This window comes from Chiloscyllium plagiosum, chromosome 25 (genome assembly GCF_004010195.1).
Source record: "Chiloscyllium plagiosum isolate BGI_BamShark_2017 chromosome 25, ASM401019v2, whole genome shotgun sequence".
Classification (NCBI taxonomy): Eukaryota; Metazoa; Chordata; class Chondrichthyes; order Orectolobiformes; family Hemiscylliidae; genus Chiloscyllium; species Chiloscyllium plagiosum.
Window position 1 is genome coordinate 37,057,971 of NC_057734.1, and position 16,308 is coordinate 37,074,278.

Below are 16,308 nucleotides of genomic sequence, written 5' to 3' on the forward strand. Positions count from 1 at the left end.
GGAAAGAGACCAGAATTGCACGCAATAGTCCAACAGTGGCCTAACCTGTAACATGACCTCCCAACACCTGTACTCAATACTCTGACCAATAAAGGAAAGCATACCAAACACCTTCTTCACTATCCTATCTACCTGCGACTCCACTTTCAAAGAGCTATGAACCTGCACTCAAAGGTCTCTTTGTTCAGCAACACTTTTTAGGACCTTACCATTAAATGTATAAATCCTGCTAAGATTTGCTTTCCCAAAATGCAGCACCTTGCATTTATCTGAATTAAACTCCATCTGCCACTTCTCGGCCCATTGGCCCATCTGTTCAAGATCCTGTTGTAATCTGAGGTAACCCTCTTCGCTGTCCACTACACCTCCAATTTTGGTGTCATCTGCAAACTTACTAACTGTATCTCTTATGCTCACATCCAAATCATTTATGTAAATGACAAAAAGTAGAGGACCCAGCACCGATCCTTGTGGCACTCCACTGGTCACAGTTGTTAAATAGTTGATAAGCCTTTGCTGGTTAGATAAATGTATTATGTTAAAATGCTTACATTTAATAAAACTTAATATTATTAATTAACTGTGTGCCTTAGCCTTGCCTGATGGTTATATATGTTGAATCTGAAACATCTAAACTGAGCAGTTTTGAAAGGGTTAATTCAGGTTGCATGTGCAATCAGATTAAACCATTCCAAACCCAAATTCTAGAATCATCCTTTTACCCCTGGACTAGGAGGCCTTGGTTAAAGTTCCCCCCTCCTCCAGAGGTGTGTAATAATATCTCTGAACAGGTTGATTAGAAAAATAGGTTAAATATTTTAAAAATGCACCTGAATCCGGTCCCCTCTCAGCCTTCTCTACTCTGAAGAAAATAATCCAAGCTTAACCAGCCTCTCTTCATAGCTAAACTGCTCCATCCCAGGCAATGTCCTGGTGAATCTCCTCTGCACTCCCTCCAATGCAATCACATCCTTCCTACAGTGCGGTGACCTGAAATGCATAACGTACTCCCGGTGTGGCTAAACCAAAGTTATGCACATCTTCAATATAATCTCTCTGGTAATGTCATGACTGATAAAGGCAAATGTAAGTAGAATTGCATTCCAACACTCTCTTCACTCTTGTAATCTGGAATATCACTTACTAAAAGAAATACATAATCAACCCTTTGTAAGGGCTTTTGTGCATTGTGGTAGTGTCCCTATCATAGATCAGGTGGTCTGGGTTCAAGTCCCACCTGCTCCAGAGATGTGTAATAACATCTCTGAACAGGTTGATTAGAAAATATCTATAAACAACCATTTATAAAGCATGTGTGACTGAAGGATTGTCTGTTTCTAAAGATTTTTTAAATGCTCAGAGATTTGAAATGTTGCCACCCACACGTTCAAAGTATCTAAAGGCCTTTAGGAGAGCTCTTAGCTGACTCTTGTCCAAGAATGAGTGGAACCGATGCTATTAGCCTCAAATCAGCAGCACAGTTAAAACATACCGTGAGGCCATGGACACTTTTGAGTGTTTATAACTCGAAGATGGCAAAGTCCTTTAGTCAGGAGATGCCTGTTGCTCACTGAACCTGCCCAGCAATCTTCTTCCTTCCCTCTAAAATATCTTCATGTACATTTATAAAAAAATGATACATGCTAATTCCTTTCAGAACTTTTCTATTTTCCTTTCCAATCCACCTATTTGTATTTGACTATCTTCACTGAAAGTTTGTTCCATGTTATGCATGCAATGCTTTGTCCAAAATGCATTGTACTTTTACACAGCTTAGATCTATCCCTTCGTTTGGAATTCTCTAACAGAGAAACTTGCTCCTGTTTCCAAGTCATCAACTGCGTTCATTAGCTTAAGAAATTGTGCTAAGCCCCTCTTTAGTCATTTCTGAAGAGCCCCAGTGTACACAATTATTGTTCATTGCTCATTCCTCTGTGCTTTGGTATTAATCTGGTAGCCCTCCTCCTATCGCTCTCCAATCACATTTCATCTACTTTGAAGTAGATTGATAATTAACTCATTTGAAACGCAGCTGCATCGCTTTAGGAAATTGGGAGATTGGAGTAAATTGTGATGATCAAGCACTCTACATATCCTGTGCTATTAGGCTGAAGGTGGATAGAGGTGTGCAGATGCTGTCTGGAAAACATCAATCCAAGGTTGTATGGTGAAGGTGTGAGAATTGATTCATCTTTTGAATTCTTACTTAATAACCTGTCAGAATCATTTTAAAACCAACTTTGATGATAAAATGGATGCATTCAGAATGGTTAATATGTTGAATAGCATTTCTATAGTCCATTAATTATTGTGGTCTTCTCTGCTGTGCTCTATTCTAATGTAGATTATTTCAGAAGTGACCACTGAATAGAAAATATTTTTTGCAATTACAAAAGCAGTACTAAAGCTGCACACCTATGCCTTCCTTTCTGAGCAAAACATTTATGTTTCAGGTAATATGGAATGTTTTCTATCTAGGGGTAATCCAAAAATCTTCAAACCGGTCCAAACTGATATTTATCTCACACCTCCTGAAGGATTGAATGATTTACTCTGAACTACTTCTGCTGAAAGTCTATTTCTTTGCACTAATTCTTTTCTCCAATTGCTAGTCTCACTTTAATGATACATAACCTCCTGTTCTGCATCAGTCATTGTTGAGTGACTATTTTCATTTGTTTTTGCAGTGCAGCTGTGGTTTTTCCAAAATTGGTGGCTTCTCCAATTAACTTCATGTATGTAGTCATCCATGTGGCTTAGAACAATCCAATTGTGGCACAACATCCCTACCTATGGGCCTGGAGGCCTACATTCAAATTTAAATTTGCGAGCAGCATGTTGTTTGTTCTTCATTGGGTATGCATGGGAAACGTTTGAAATTCCTTGTTTTATGGAGGGGCACTCTGAGTGCATGACTCACTTGTCAATTTTAGCACTGTGTTGTTATCTTCCATTGTATGCATGCACAGAATCCGCTTTATATAGACACATAATGTGCAAATCACAGAATGTATTACTGGTAAATATACTAGTTAGTTGTGGATCGCCAGTCTCCTAGTGCAACACTTTCCCAGTAAATCAATGATTCTGATGCAGTTTTCAGCTGGTTGAATCTGTCACTTGTGCTGCTCTTGGTATGTTTAAAATTTGCTGTCAAGCAGACAACAACAGTTAAAAATACTGATCGGCCCTTCTCAGTTTCTTTCAGTACATACATGAAAGTATTGTTTTACCTGTAAAATGTGCTCTATTGAGTGCCTATTAACATATTGATCTCTTTACCTGTATTGACTTTTACTTTGGTTCAAACATGCCTAAAACTATTACCATGCAGTGCCATTTTTCCTTTTTGCGTTCTGCATGATGTTACACAATGTTCTCTGGAGCCTCACTGTTTCTTTGTTCTGTCATGCCCTTCAATGAATGGGCCTAGATAGACCTGCAAGACTTGAAAAGGCTTGTGTAAGTGTCCCATTTTCTTTCCTTGCTGTGTGGTCCACAAGGTTTACCCCATAAACTAATGTGGCTGTATAATCCAACCACAAAATCATTTCACACATGGAACAAGTCAATATCATTTACATTAAGTAACTAGCTCATCAGTTGTTTGAGAAACGTTACAGGGTCAATATTACCCTCTGGTCATTTCTCACTGATTTTTCTGTTGTTTGATACCATTTAACAATATCACATCATATTCACTGACATACTTTTGTCTCTCTGTCTCTGTTTCTGTCTCGTTATGTTTCGCTGTGTCAGTCTCAATCTATGTTTCTCTGTCTCTCTCTCACAGGGCTTTGGTGTCAAACCTCAGAGGGTTAGAGGTACATGAGGTCATTCCATTTCCCTCTACCCACCCAAATGTCAGCGGCCTTTCATTAATAATGGTGGAACCACTGTGGCAGCATTATGCAGGAACACTAGGATAGGCTAAGACATATGGAAGACAAGCACTAAAGGAATCCACAAAGGTGGCTTTTTGGTAAAAATTCATTTGGATAATAGTTTTGTGTTTGTTGAATAAGATAATGCAGCTGCAAGTGTTCATACTGGAAACTGCATTAAGCTACACCCAATTGGATGTCATAAAGTCTTGAGGCTGAGGGTGTCGGGTAAAACATTTTAGTGTCTCATGGAGTGACCGACCCATATCTACAGATCTTCTCAAGGACTTAGTAATGATTGTTTGACAAACTAATGTAATTTGTGCCTGATTGATATCCTGTGATGGCGACATCTTGTTTCAGATAAGAACCTCTTATTGAAAAAATAAGCACTACTGCAGTTAGGCGGTAGTGTGGGGGTAAAAAAAACAAAATAAAAAAACGCAGAAAAGAAAAGACTTCTTAAGATTGAATCTATACCACAGCAAACCAAGCTCCAGTCAAAAAGAGACCCATCAACAAATCTTTCCTTCTCACACTCCAGGTCAAGAGAAATAGAAATGACAACACCGATGACTGGCTGCAAGTTATCTGACAAGCCCCTTCAGGGCTACACCAAGCTTCATCACCCACTTCTACAGGCATTGTGGCCTTCACCAGTAAAATCATTCATAACATTTCTACAAATTCTGCAACAACCAGTAGAGAGGAATCAACATCCAACCAACTGCCTCTTGCTTTAATGTATAGCATTCAGAACAAAATAAATGAATTAATGGCACAAAATACAAGTTAATAAGTGGGATCTTACAACCATTATGCAGACATGGTCACAGGGAGATCCAACATCATCTTCAAAAGGACAGGCATGAAAACAAAGGTGGTGGGGTAGCTTTGCTAGTATGAGAAGGAACAAGCTTAATAACAAGCAATGACTTTGGATTGAAACATATAGAATCCATAAGAGTGGTGATAAGAAACAGCAAGGGGGCAAACCAATAAGAACCTCTTAACTGTAACTATATTGCAGTATAGAAAGGAAATTAGTGGAAAGAAAGGTGTTTTTAAAAAAAGCAGTACATTTATTCGTGGGTGACTTTAATCTTCAAGGAAAATTAAATTGACACTCTGAATTCTTTCATGGCTATTTGGATCAGTTCTGAGAACAACATGTGGTGGATCCAACATGGGATCAAGCTGTTTAGGATCCGGTAATGAGGCAGGTTCAAGAAAGATTTCAAAGATCTCCCAGGAAAAAGTATCCTTAACACTGTGTAGAATTTACTTTTCTGTTTGAGAGTGCAAAACACGGGTCAGAAAGATTGTGCTAAACTTGGATATGGGTAATTATAAAGGAAAGAGCGCAGAATTGGCTGGAGTGGAATGGGAAAGGAGTTTGGCAGAAAAGGTGTCTGATGAACGATGGCAGGTATTTAAGAAAATAGTTCAGGACTTAGACAAACATATAGCCCAGTGAGGACAAAGGAGTTTAGAAAGGAAATTAAGAATTAGGAAAGTGTTTCTTAAATAAAATAATAAAAGATGTCCAAAAAATAGTAAAGAGGGAGAAAATAAATGGGTTACCTAGGACGTAATATAACAAAAAAGGTAGCAAGAGCTTCTTTAAAATGGAAGAGATACCAAAGCGAACATAGGCCCATTAGAGAATAAGGTTGCGGAAATAATGTGAAACAAAGAAATGGCAGGGCATTTGAACAAACACTTTAAATCAGTCCCCATAATCGAAGACTCTAATAGTGTTTTTTTTTCTCTCTCTCTCTCTCTTCATGAGACTTTGTTTCTAGCCCTTCTTTAGCTGATGCTCCAGCTCAACCCCCAGCCCCACCCTAACTAGGATTACCTCTTGTCTCAAAGAAACTCTAATGTTGACTGATTCTCCCAAGTGGCATTTTCAAAGGCCAACAGCTTCTGTTGGTGGAGTCTAAAGTCCTGCAGGGGGCAGAACTTGGCAAAGTTCCTGCTCATCTTACCCATAATATTTCACCCTGGTCCCCATGTAAACCAGTATTAATAGTTCAGTCTCTTCAGGTGCTATCCCTTCTTTTCCTTCCCTTCTTTCCTGCGATCATTGCCCCTTCTTCAAAAAATCATCCCTTGTCTTCAGTGTCTTTGCAAACTAATTTCCCATCTTCAACCTCCCTTTCCTCTCCAGAGTGCTTGAACAAGTAGCCACGTCCCAAATCTCTCTCTTTCCAAAAATTCCATATTGAAATCTCACCAAGAGGTTTCTTCATGTTTTTGTAGTCCCTTTAACACAGTTGACCAGACCATCCTACTCCAACACCTTCCCACTGTCACCCAATTGGAGGCAACTGTACTTGTTTGTTTCCATTCCATTCTCATCCAGCTAATATTGATTGACACCACATCCAGAAGAGTCCACTACCTCCACCACTGAGATTCAGTAGCAGTAGTGTGTCCCACCCCTCCAACCACAAGAAGGACAGAACCCCCTTTGTTCTCACCTTCCAGCCCACCAACCTCCATACACATTGCATCATTCTCTGCCATTTCCGCCACCTACAAATGAACTCCGCCACCAGAGATATATATATTTCCCTCCCCACCCCTATCCGCTTTCCATAAAGACTGTTCCCCTGTCACCGCAAGAATTGCAAAACCTGTGCATACACACCTCCCCCCTCACCTCTGTCCAAGGCCCCAAAGGAGCCTTCCACATCCATCAAAGTTTCACCTGCATTTCCACGCATGTCATTTACTATATACATTTCTCCCGATGCGGTCTCCTCTACATTGGGGAGACAAGACTCCTACTTGCAGAGCGCTTCAGAGAACATCTCTGGGACACCTGCACCAACCAAACCAACCGCCCCCAGACCGAACACTTCACCCCCCCCCCCCCACTCTGCAGAGAACATGCAGGTCCTGGGCCTCTTCCATCGCCACTCCCAAACTACCTGACGCCTGGAGGAAGAATCCCTCATCTTCTGCCTTCAGACCCTCCAACACCATAGCATCAATGTGGATTTCACCAGTTTCCGCACTTCCCCTCTCCCTACCTTATCCCAGTTCCAACCGTCCAGCTCAGCACTGCTCTCATGACCTGTCCTACCTGTTCATCTTCCTTCCTACCTGTCCTACCTGTTCATCTTCCTTCCTACTTATCTGCTCCACTCTCCTGTCCGACCTATAACAATGACTCCCACCTCCATCCATCTATTACACTCTCAGCTACCTTCACCTCCACACCTCTCCCCACACCACGCGATTTATCTGTCCAACCCCGAGGCTCCCAGCCTCATTCCTGATGAAGGGCTTTTGCCTGAAACATCATTTTTCCTGCTCCTCGGATGCTGCCTGATCTGCTGTGTTTTTTTCAAGCATCACACTCTCGACTCTAATCTCCAGCACCTGCAGTCCTCACTTCCACCTAGCAGTAGTGTGTCCTGTCTACAAAATTCACCACAGAAATTTAACAAAATTAAAAGCCATAAACAATTCCATCTAGGAGGACAAGAGAAGCAGATACATGGGAACACCATAATCTGTAACTGTCCTTCCAAGTGACTCACTATCCTGACTTGGAAATATATGACCATTTCATCACGTGTCATTGGGTCAAAATCCCTTGTGTTCTACCTCCAGTACATGGGCTGCAGCAGTTCAGGAAGGCAGCTCACCATCAGCTTCCTGGGAAGGGTTACAAATGCTGGGCCAGCCAGCAACACCCACATCCCGTGAGTGAATAAAGAAAAACATATGAAACATCTTCTCAATTGCAATGACTTCTCTTCCCATTTCTGCACTGTTACCTCTGGTGACCCCACGAATCTGTCCATGACCCCTTCGTATATCTCTTCAACATGTGACACCAACCAGATTCCCGTCTATGACAGCGACATCCAGCATAACCACCTCTCTCACCTCCTTCACTAAGCTGAGCTATCTCCCATTCTGTGATAATGCCTGACTCTGCCCCTGCCTCAGCTCATTTGCTGTTGAAGCATTGTTACCTCTGGACTTGACTGTTTCAATGCACTCCTGGCCAATATTACACATTCTACCTTCCACACGCTTGGTGTCATTCAAAACCTTGCTGTCCATGTCTGTACAAGTTCCATTCAATCATCATCTCATTTCTTGCTGATCTATTGTGGCTCCCATGTAAGGTCTGCCTCAGCTTTAAATTTCTCATTCTTGTTTTCAAATTCCCGCATTGTATCATCACTGCCTACTTCTGTAAATCCCTCCAATCTGACAACTCTCTGAGATATCCGTGCTGATCTAATTCTGACCTTGTGAGCAGATCCAATTTTAATTGCTCCACCAGAGGCTGCTCCTTCGGCTGTAAGCTTTGGAGTTCCTTCCCTGATGCTTGCCACCTTCCTGCCTCTCTGCTGCTTTAAGAAGGTCCTTTAAACTAACCTCCTTTTGGCTACCTGACTCAATGTCTCCTTGCGAGTTTCGGTGTCAGAGTTTGCTATTCCTGGCTTTGGAGAAGTGCCTTAGGATGCCTTGTTATGGTAAAGATGCAACCTAAATGCAATTTGATTTTGTTGAAACTGTTGCGGGATTATTTTCAAAATGATAATGCAAACATAAACACTGAACTTTTTAATGTGGCACGAATAGAATAAACCATTTTAGTAATGAGATGTGAAATGTCTGTTGTGAATATAATTTTGCACTCAACCAATGAGTCAATCATTTTGGGATTATGGCTATCTTTCCTAGTGGATTGTAATAACTTTTCACCTGCTGATAGTGATCACATCATTTTTTCGGCTTTGCTTGCAATGTGATTGATCAATAGGGTAGCTGGAATTACTACAACTTCAGTCCTCTCCTTCTGTTTCCAGGCAGTTGAAGGTGAAACTGGTTTTATCTAACCTGCTCAGATTGCTCAACAAATGGAAGTTGTGAATCGAATCAATCAAGGCCAATATTAATAAACTTAGCACTTACTAAATCTGACATATCTGGTGGTGATGGGTGAGCAGCTCAAGTGGCCAAAATCACATTTTGAGAAAACATTGTCAAAAGTTAAAGTAAAATCAGAAATGCAGTTGGAAATGGTATCATTAATTTTTCATTCACTTATTTGTTACTTGCAAAACAAAATTGTGAATAACATCTATTATATGACAAAAGTTACATGTTTAGATTGAATTTCATTAGAGAAACTGGGTTTGCTGAACATAGGGGCTGCAAAGATTGAACAGACTGGCAAATCAGGCCTGGGGGTCACAATACACAATAAATCCCTTGCTCATAACTTCCAGTGCAGGCAGCACATAGATATCATGCTGCTTGCTCATTTACATGATTGCAGCCAGCATGATGCATACTGTTTGAGTAGCTGCACATCTGAGCCCTGTATGCAAAGCCATGAGGCATTTGTGTGAGTTGAAACAAAGATGGAAAATTTAAAGCCAGCCTGCATTTGTTAAAATGCATGACCCCACCATCTTTTTAACTGTCTCAGGTACTGAAATTAGCTTGGAAGAGAATGCAACCTATAGGAAGAGGTGGTTATGGTGCAATAAGAGAGAGAGAGTGCACGCAGAATTTCAGCGGTCTCTGATGTAGCACTGGAGTTACTGGTGCAGGAGGTGGAAAGGATGAAATTATTCCTTAATCTGTTGGGGACTTGAAACTCTCCAGGTAGACACTATAAAACCAATGGGACCAGAGAGATGTTTTGATCAATGTCAAGCGTCAAGACCCGAGGACCTGGACGCTGGACTGCAAGGCTTTCAAAGTCCTCAGCAAGGTTAGTCAATGCTTCTTCAAATACTCCATTCCACTTTCTGTAACACTACTTTTAAATGTTGCTCAATGCAGAACATGTTATTATCCAATTATAAATCATTTACATCTATTGTGCCTCTGAGTTTCATTGTTTTGTCATTGTTTCACTTTATCGTACACCCCCCATCAATGCTGCAGGCCTCACAGCCTATGTCTGACAGCTTAAATGCATTGTGAGCTATTCAGCCATGAAATCCGCTGCACCCATCCAGATTGCACCACACTCACTGACAAACATTCCCCTCTGTTGCAGAGAGTAACCTGTCATTGAGGTTCACAGGCAGCAGGCACTTGGTTGGGACAAGTATAGCTGTATGTGCATACCCCATGGAGGAGAGACTGTTGGCCATGATGGGAGTGGTCATAGCTGATGCTGAGTCTAACAGTTGGTCTGAAACTATTGACAATGACAATATCCTGATATCTGATCTTACTTCTCACATCCCACTTTCCCTTTATTTGACCATCTTTTCAAAATCATGTGCACCTTTATTTTTCTCCCTTTGCTCAGATCTCTACGAAGAGCCATTGGATAGCCAGGGTTGATAGATAAAGAGGCGGAAGAGCATGCAGACAGTGAGGGTAATTGAGTACCATCACTCACGCTGTCATAATTGTAGACACCAACTCCGATACTGACATTACATCTATTTTAGAGGATAGGCTTGAATGGGAATCTGAACATGGCAAGACACAGGGCACAAGTGGTCTTTAGCCAGGGCATGGGGGAAAGAATGTGAAGATGCCAGCTCACTGGAAGGCAAGCTTACACACAAATTCTGCTTCAGTAGATTCAAATGAGCGTATCAATAGGATAACGCGGCGATAGGTTAGGTAGGCAGAATGAAAAGCTTGATGCATTGGCAGAAAGCCTGTGATTGCTGCCAAACAGCAAGGAGGATTTTGGCACCGACGCTGCACAGGGCTTTTCATAAAGCTTTAAGTACATCCACTCCAGGGTGGAATCTTCACTTGCAGAGCCGACAAGATGTGGCATCAGTGGCCAGTGTTTCTGCTTCCATTGCTGCAAAAGTGACAGCCAATAACTAGGTGCTGCTGTGGAAGCTCAGCTTTTTGTTCTGCTGCTGGTTCTGATTGCTGTCTTGTAGCATTGTGTTCAAAATGACCTACTGCACCTTGCAGTGATCAGCCCTCCAAATGTGATCATTGTTATTGATTAATACATTTCTAGGATTGGAGATACACTACCATTCCTCTTAGTGTGTCAGCCCTACAGCATGATTCTGTTATTATATTCTCAAGAAGAGATTATCATACTACTTCCATTGCCTCTGTCCCAGCATCAACGCCTTTGTCGATGTCTCTCAGCCAGCTGGTCCACCCATTTTGAGGTGGTACAGTAGGAGATGGACTTTTCAGGGGCACAGCTGCTGCTTGAAGCCACTCTGTAAGATGATCTGGAGTATGGTCTTTCCCTTTCACTCATCATGCTGCAGCCATTGGGGTAGCACTGTGCTTCAGCACTGGGATGGGCAAAGACAAGATAGAGACTAGGAGAATGGACAAGAGTGAAAAGGTGACTTTTGCGTGTAACACTTGACAACGTTTGTTTTGATCAAGTTGACTTGGAATGGTAGTTGTGTGGAGCTTTATTTTCAGCATTACTGCCAAGGGAATGTCGTGATGGTGTGAAGGAATGATATGTAAGACCATAAGACAAGGAGTGGAAGCAAGGCCATTCAGCCCATCGAGTCGACTCCGCCATTTAATCATGGCTGATGGGCGTTTCAATTCCACTTTCCCACAGTCTCCCTGTAGCCCTTAATTCCTTGCGCGATATAGAATTTATCAATCTCTGCCTTGAAGACAACCAATGTCCCAGCTTCCAATGCACTCTGTGGCAATGAATTCCATGGGCCCACCACTCTCTGGCTGAAGAAATGTCTCCTCATTTCCATTCTAAATTGACCCCTCTAATTTTAAGGCTGTGCCTACGGGTCCTAGTCTCCCCACCCTAACGGAAATTTCCCAGCATCCACCCTTTCTAAGCCATGCATTATTTTCTAAGTTTCTATTAGATCTCCCCTCAACCTTCTAAATTCCAATGAATACAATCCCAGGATCCTCAGCCATTCATCATATATTAGGCCTACCCTTCCAGGGATTATCCATGTGAATCTCCGCTGGACATGCTCCAGTGCCAGTATGTCCTCCCTGAAGTGTGGGTTCCAAACTTGGACACCATATTCTAAATGGGGCCTAATGTGTGCAATTCTTGCTGAATATGTTGTGTTCACAGGTAATGTCGTCTGATGGGCTGGTCGTGGTCAACATGGCTGCAAAGGGCTCTGTTGGTTGCCACTTTCTACTCATTTTTTCTCTCTCTTGAAGTGTTCTCCATAGATTTGGTAGCAAAGTCTGTGCCCTCCCCCACCCCCATCATCGTGTAGTCATGCAGATGTACGGAGGGATTCTGATGCACTCAACAGGATTCGCCCAGAGTTGTTCACAGAGTGGAAATGTTGCTTGAGTCCCTCAAAGAACTGCTAAGTAACAGTGTGGCTCTCAGTTCTGCCCATATATGCACTGGTTGTCCACCTGGTGGTCAGTGGGTGACCCCCTGTCTCCCAATATCCATCCTCTGCTCTCTCGTGGTGGTTCAGTGTTGATTGTACACAGACTGTTGTATAAGGATGTAAGGGTCTGAAAGGGTTAATGTGTTGAGGAATGCATTAAGCACCATCCACTATGATGTCAAGTGAGCTTCTGAGCAAAACAGCTTCGGAGTGAAACCTAACATTTAGTCCCTCCCTGTAACAATGTCTATGAGATCAGCGTAACTTGTACATGTTTGTTCATATGTAACAAACTACATAATCTTTCAGAAAAGAGTGTCTTCTTGTTAGACCAGCAAGTGGTTTCCTCCAGCACATCAGACCAAGCAGGCCTGTAGATCCCAATCCTAAAAGAGGAAGGTGTTGGCAAATCTATCCCATAATGAGCAATAGTGCAAACAACCTCATGCAACAAAAGGTGATCAGTGGTAAAAATTGCTCGTACAACACAGAATGGCACAGAATGAGGGCATCATGACTGCTACTAGGTTAGTGCCCTTTGCCTGTGTGGATGTGTTGCGTATGTTCACATGTCACTTGAACATTAAGAGTGGTGCTCCTCAGAGCTTCATCAGGAATGAATCAGCTGCATGCTGATGAACATCTCACGCTGAAATGTTGACTCCCCTGCTCCTCGGATGCTGCCTGACAGGCTGTGCTTTTCCAGCACCACACTCTTCGACTCTGATCTCCAGCATCTGCAGTCCTCACTTTCCCCTCCCTGAAGTAAGAATCCAGATTTTTCACTATTCAATACTCCTCTCTTTAGGCATCACCATCATTAACTGCCAGTTAAAGTTTTCTATTGCTTCTAATGACACAACAAAAGCCTGTAAAAATCAGTGACTAACTTGTAAATGTTCAAACAGTGTTTTGTTAGGACTGTTTCGGGGTCTTTTCTGCTGCTGAATACATATTCTTCTGTATGGATTAAGAGAGGGCAATGAGATTAGGGTGTTGAGTTTATCATGAAAATTAGGAGCTGAGTGACATCATGAGTTACCAATTCCATGCTGCAGATTTCCACCACACGCTCCCAAGTGTCCTCAGTTCTCCCATCCCCTCTGTTAAAGACCAAAGTGAAATTAAAGGGAAAATCAAAGGGGACAATAGGGAGAGATGACTGGTAGGTGGTGAGTTTAACCTGAGGATCACGACACAACTGGCGAGGAGTGAGGTTCAGAAGCAAGGGTGTTCAGGGTGACCTCAATAGCTATGGAAATTGAACTGGCATCAGTCTGCAAGGCCAACCAGCATCGGGCTCAGTAAAGATCAAAATGGTGACAGGCAGTTAGACTATCACAATCTGTTGGTCAAAACATTTTGTCCTAAGTACATTTTTCATTGAGGGTTTAAGGTATATATGATAGATAAACATAGCACCTTGTCTCTGTTCCTGCTGTGACCATCATTTGAATCTTATATGAATTCTATCTCACCTATGTATCTTAAGTCTTGTCTTTTACCTGTTGCCAAGAACTAGTGTTAAAAAGACCCATAATAACAAATATCACCCTAATGTTTAATTTCTACAGATTGAAATTGAATAGCCCAGGGCCTCAAGGTATAATTAGCACTGTGTAAACATCACTATTAAGTTCAACAGTAAGGAAAATCAGCCAGTTTCCCAACTCATGTGACTGGAGTGTTGCTCTCTCTTTCCCATCAGTGGGAGCTGCTAAAATGACAGTAATGACAGCCCTCTTAAATTCACTGAATTTTCTAGCATCCAATGACTTTTTCTGTATGTCACCCCATCAGTATCCTCATCCCTGACCTTGTCCATGAGAAACTGGAACGCACACTATCTTTATACATCTTAGTTTACTGCAGTGTGCTCAATTCCAGTGACTCCCTACATGCAGGTGTAAGTTTGACACTGCATTACAGTCTCAAGCCTGCACAGTACTAGTATTTCAGCAGGTGGCTACTGGTAAGAGGTTGCATAATGATGTTTCTTCCTAAGATGTCTGTCTGTCTCACCTTTTATCACTAAGCTCCATTGGCTGGACAGATGACAATTCATGTACCAGAAGGGATTAATTCAGAAACAGAGTGCTTTGTGTTCAGGGAGGGGAAATGTCTGCTGGAAAGCAAGAATGAATAGACACTGTTGTAAATTTGGTCTCTGTATTGTGAGTGGCTATATGCTGGTGAATGGAGGTGGGGATGGGTTCAGGGGATGAAGCTGGTAGGATGTTGTCTTGAGTCAGTACCTTCATGGGGGCAAAATGATATTTACTGTGATTTGACATCCTCAGCTGAAATATCAGGGGTATAATTATCTAGTTCATTGATTGTATTTCTAAACGTAATCCTCAGTTTGGGAGTTAATTTAAATTGCAAGATGACATTCATTCTGCCATTTTTCTTAGGAAAGGTCAGAGTCTTTAAAGAGGTATTAATTTTTGAATTGTGGTTAAACTTCAGATTCTTCTGTTAGTTAAATAATGCTATTAATTTAGAATTCTTTGTCTAGAGATAATATTTTAATTTTATCTTCTCCTGAACGCGATTCCCAGTCTCATTTCTGGCACATGTTATCTACTGACATAACAACAATTTGCAGGAATGCACAGACCCAAGAACTTCCAAATTGCAGGAAAATGAAAAGCTGACTTTTCTCTCCCTCGTAATCTTCATGGGAGTTCAAATGAACTGGAGCCCTTTGTATCAATGCTGTTGAACATCCAACTTTCCAAGTGCCAATACTTCTGAAAAGGACTAATTAATACTATGTTTGTATTGCAGTAATCCTAACTTCCATCTTCTGCTCTTGAAGTGACTTTCTGTGAATTGGAGCCAATAGGACTGATTTTTGTGAGGGGTAGCGGGGATAACAAAGCTGCAAAGGATTTACATCTTTGTCCAAATTTGAGTCCACCAAAAGTTCCACTTGGTGAATGCTAAGTTTCCCAATGGGCTCACTCATTCAACTGGGGGGTTAACTCTGAAGCCTATACGTATTTGTCAAGATGGTAGCAGAGTAGGGGAGCTGAACCCAAGGCTCATTCACTCCCATCAGCTTTCTTTCTCTTTTGACTTCTGCACTTTTTTCTTTCTTTTCTTCTTTTCTTTTGTTTTCCTTTTCAGGATGAAGAGTGGCTGTTGTAGGAGGAGGCCTCAGGTGGCAGTGGCTGCAATGCCAGTATGATGCAGACATGGCTCCACCTCAGCCACAGGGTCTCCCAGTGACCAAGGAACAGATCCTGGGCTTATTTCCCCAGCCCCAACTTGCAGACTAGACCAAGGCTCCAGATCCACTCCTAGGCCCAGGCGCCTGAAGGAGGACAAAGGTGATCTCGGCCCAACGTGGTGGTCTCCTGGTGTGGTGGTCTCATCTCCATGTGAAGGTCTTCTCTATCTTCAGCGTCCAGGTATTCCAGTGGCCTAGCAGGCAGTCATGTTCAGGAATGATGGTCTTGGCCCAGCACAGTGGTCTTCTTCTGGCCCGACATGGCGGTCTCATCCCAACTGCATCTTCAGGGTAGTTGTCCTAAATCACCTTTCCCCAAACCCAGGAGCCATTAACTGAATTGTGATAAACTTTGACCTAATTGTACATTTTTTAAATTTATTATGTACGACTTCTGTCATTGATGTAGGCACCATAGTGAGCTGACTTTTAAAATGTGTCACTGTATTTTTTCATATAAACGTACACATGACAACAAATTTCTATTCTAAACTGTATAATAACAAATAAAAGATTTGGAATCAATTTCCAAGGAATAGTAGGGTCACATAAGCAAAGAAAGTAAAAGAGGCTCGAGAGGTTAGATAGAGAAAACTGGCAGGTATGGGGTAGGAAGGGGGACATTCGGATGTTAGGGTCAGAAGCCTGGGGAAAGGAAGACAGCATGGAGACTTTAGCTATATTGAAGAAAGAAATGTTGAACATAGGTTGGTTCATTCTTATTTTGTAATTCTAAGTAGTAAGTGAAATTATTTCCCAGTCCTCCATCTCATTTTGAGGGTTAGCATACTTCAACAGAAAGTTAATGTCCATAATATTACAGATGCTTTCTTCTAATCATTAAGGAGCTGTATGACGA

At 41.9% G+C, this 16,308-nt stretch overlaps 1 long non-coding RNA gene across 1 annotated transcript; it reads left to right on the top strand.

The window, feature by feature from the left end:
* The first annotated feature begins 2,135 nt into the window (after positions 1-2,135).
* LOC122562480 lies at positions 2,136-4,684 on the top strand. Its single transcript, XR_006315326.1, has 4 exons — positions 2,136-2,173; positions 2,688-2,856; positions 3,794-3,971; positions 4,429-4,684. It is a non-coding gene; the product is annotated as an uncharacterized LOC122562480 (long non-coding RNA).
* Positions 4,685-16,308: the final 11,624 nt, after the last annotated feature.